The sequence below is a fragment of the Cyprinodon variegatus genome, unplaced genomic scaffold, assembly GCF_000732505.1.
Source record: "Cyprinodon variegatus isolate N-32 unplaced genomic scaffold, C_variegatus-1.0 Scaffold695, whole genome shotgun sequence".
Taxonomy (NCBI): Eukaryota; Metazoa; Chordata; class Actinopteri; order Cyprinodontiformes; family Cyprinodontidae; genus Cyprinodon; species Cyprinodon variegatus.
Genome location: NW_015151148.1, coordinates 375,455 through 379,563, shown reverse-complemented (window position 1 = coordinate 379,563; position 4,109 = coordinate 375,455). Strand labels below are relative to the sequence as shown.

The window sequence follows — 4,109 nt, the reverse complement described above, 5'->3', positions numbered from 1 at the left end:
CTAAAAGTAGCAGCAGCAGCAACCCAGACTGACTGGAGAGCTTTACCGTGCAAACTGGAGACTGGGCACAAGTGAAATTAGACACTGCTGTCGGACAACACGCAGGCATTTATAAATCCGGATTAGCCAGCAGGTGAGTCCAGATCTGGACCACGGTCTGCTAATCTGTGACCTATGATCTATCAGATCAATGAGGAGCATTGTTTAGAGTAGCCTTCCTGTTGTCCGGATGATTCGTTCCCGTTTTGTGCACTCTGACTAAAACAAAGCGGGAGCAAACGTAGGAGAAAGATGCGCATCCGGTAAGGGAAAAATTCCACAATGCACCGATCTGCGCTCAAAATCAGTGCTGTTCACAATCGTGGCCATTCACATGAAAATTGGCCGAGCGCTGCCGATAGTTCTTTATTCAGAACAAGTAGGACTTAAATCTGTAAAAAAAAATAAATAAAAATGAAGACATGGTGGCATCATTTGCAGCAGACACAACATGAAGATATATCTATACTTCACAGCGAGTCATCTGCATCTGACAAAAACTGTTCAGGCTGTCTTAGACTTGAAGAATAAATGTCTCCACTCTCCATTTTTCTTCCATAAAAGGGTGGGCCTTTCAAAAGTAATAATTATTATTTTTTTTTATTCTTTCCTTTTAAGAGTTCTTGTGTGGTTAGCTGTGTTAAAGTGTAGTTTGTTGGAAAAGAAGTCACTTCCAATCTGAGCTTTCTGACTCTGTACATCCAGCATATCTTGGTTCATTTAACTCTTTTTTTTAGATTGAGGTGCATTTTAGTAGCCCCCATATTAAATGGATGTTTTCATTTTTCTTTTAAGATGTATTTTTTTTCTCTATAAAAATATAGCTTATGGGATTTCTCCCACAACCTTGTAGATTTTCCATCAGTCTGAAGGATTTTTGTCCAGAAACCTCTGAGGTTGTCAGCATGGATTTTGGTGAAGGCCGCCTGGTTTAGGCTTCCAGACATGGAGAGCTTTTTAAAGGGCATGGATTTGGCCCGTCTGCAAGTCTACTTTTTTTTAAAGAAATGCTGTTTTAGGAAGTATGTGTCCCTTGGGCGATTTCATTGAAATTGTTCCGACTGCTTCCGTACATGATGCCTGCTTTAGCTGGCTTGCCCTCAAAGTGTGACTTTAAACTTTGAGAATTGGCAAAAAGTTTAATATTTTTGCCTTTTGTGCATTCTTTGACTAGTCAGCTTAAAAAAAAATCCAACATATACGTACAAAATGTGGTGATTTTCAGGGCACTGCCTATTTGAATGCATTCTGAGATTTTGGCTGACTAACTTTCCTGAGGGGAAAAAAATAATTAAAACGAATGGAGTGCTTTTCTCTTTTGGAAAATATTTTGTCCACAGCTGATATATTAAATAAAAATAATGCTTGGGCATTATTGGGAAGTTTGTTATTTGAGAGTACTCAAGATTTCTGAGTTTTTTTTAAATAATTTAATAAAATCATGTTACAGCCAATATTTACTTATTTAAAATGAAAATAATCTTATATTCTAAAAGTTGTGTGTGTGTATATATATATATATATATATATATATATATATATATATATATATATATATATAAAAAGGAAACAACTATTATTTTGCAAATCCATTAATTATATTTTGATTAATCGGATATTAAAAGATACTTTAAAGATGACTTTTTGCGAAATGAAACCAAGTGAAACTAATTTTCCACTTGAGCAGTTCTGGATAGAACCGATTGACAAGAAAATAATTTGATCTTAAATGCAAAATTTTTACTGAAATGCTAAAAAAAAGTTGTTGGTCAAAGGACATTGGAATTTCATAGTCTGTATTCATATGAAATCCTCCCAAATTGATCAGTGCTGCGTCACCTTCAATGAAAACATCCCAGAAAGAAATTAAAAGGATGTTTAAAGTTGTCTTACTTCAAATACTGTGAGACGGCGCTTTAACCTGACATGAGGGCTGACAGATNGTGCTTTTCTCTTTTGGAAAATATTTTGTCCACAGCTGATATATTAAATAAAAATAATGCTTGGGCATTATTGGGAAGTTTGTTATTTGAGAGTACTCAAGATTTCTGAGTTTTTTTTAAATAATTTAATAAAATCATGTTACAGCCAATATTTACTTATTTAAAATGAAAATAATCTTATATTCTAAAAGTTGTGTGTGTGTATATATATATATATATATATATATATATATATATATATATATATATATATATAAAAAGGAAACAACTATTATTTTGCAAATCCATTAATTATATTTTGATTAATCGGATATTAAAAGATACTTTAAAGATGACTTTTTGCGAAATGAAACCAAGTGAAACTAATTTTCCACTTGAGCAGTTCTGGATAGAACCGATTGACAAGAAAATAATTTGATCTTAAATGCAAAATTTTTACTGAAATGCTAAAAAAAAGTTGTTGGTCAAAGGACATTGGAATTTCATAGTCTGTATTCATATGAAATCCTCCCAAATTGATCAGTGCTGCGTCACCTTCAATGAAAACATCCCAGAAAGAAATTAAAAGGATGTTTAAAGTTGTCTTACTTCAAATACTGTGAGACGGCGCTTTAACCTGACATGAGGGCTGACAGATGCATGGTTCTAGGAAATGTAATCCATGTTGCGAATTGACAAAAGTCCCTTCTACTCTTTCATTCCCTCACCAATTAGAGATGTAGATCTGACAGAGTTTGCAGCCCTGCCAAATCTCTGCAACTCTGGATACGCTCTGTTGCCCCTGAAACATGGAATTTGCACGACGGCGCCTCACCCGCTGCCGGATACTTGAACCGGGTCCCATTGTTTTTCAATGCCCTGCTCCTCCACGTAACAATACGTTCTGTTTGCCTTGAATCTGTAAGCTCCTGCATTAAGAAGCAGCTCAAACAGTGGGATCTCTCCCATTACATCATTTGTCATTATAAATGAATTCTGCCGTCTCGTTCTCTATCTGTAATTCTATGGACGTGTTTGTTTCTCTGTAATCCAAAAAATAGTGTCCCCTCTCTGCTTTCACATTGATTCTCTTATTGCTCTGGGCTTAAATAGATTTGGACGTCAGCATCTCACTGTGTTTTGCGTGTGTTGTTTGAATTAAGATGGACTGACAAGGAGGTCCTTAGTGATTGAGTGAGAATGAAAGTGAAGGCTTGTTTGTGTTGCTGTTGTAAAATACCCAGGGACCCTGTCTATAAATGCCTTGGGCCGTTTGCACCGATTTAAAGAAAGCAATTCAGACAAGTGTGGCCGGGCTATGTTACCCCGAGTGCCATCGTCCTGCATGTCTCGCATTCAGAGCATGCTGTCACCTGCCGCTTAATGACTCTATAGCTTTTCTTTCTTTTTATCTGCCAAAAAATGCCTTCAAATTTCACCAGAAAAAAATTGATTCCTCTATTTCTTTAACTGAAAGGTTAAATCTAATCTGCACAATACAGTCTGTAAATAGTAAAGGACATCATTTAATTTTTAACAGGTTTGCTTAAATGTAAACTTTCTTTGAGCTAAACTGTCCCTATCAGATGAAATAATCAGGAAAAACCAGGAAACCACTGACCCGCACAGTTGACAAGCAGGGTGGTGGAATGTCATTTATTACTAGTAATATTTGTGTTGTAAGCAATGAAGAACAAAGAGGCTAACTCACTTTGTCCACCTTACTACAAGAGGTGCAGGTTTTTTGGTCGTTCTCTTCTGTTTTGGTCCATCAAACAGTGGACCTCCATCTGCAAAGCTCCAAACGTGATGTCCCTGAACTCAACTCAAAACACTTTGACTTTTCCCAAACTTTTACCAAAACACCCAAACTTGTTCAAACAAGCTCTTCTATCTCACTCAAACTTTTCAGTAAAAGGCTTTTTTTTTTTCTTTCAACATTTAATCCCGCAGGTCCTTAAAAAGTCTTAAAAGGCATTGAAATCTTCAAAAAAAAACTAAGGCCTTAATTGGTATTAAAATGTCTTAAATCAGTCTTTCGTAGGTTTTAATTTTTAAAACATCATAAATAGGATTATTTTTATTATGATTTATTTTGTAATCTAAATAAAACATTAAAATTGACCCTTTTTTTGTTTAAAAAAATAA

General features: G+C 35.2%; 1 protein-coding gene across 1 annotated transcript in view; it reads left to right on the top strand.

The window, feature by feature from the left end:
- mtpn (myotrophin) overlaps positions 1-4,109 on the top strand; it is a 23,067-nt gene that overhangs the window by 17,176 nt on the left and 1,782 nt on the right. The window lies entirely within an intron of this gene.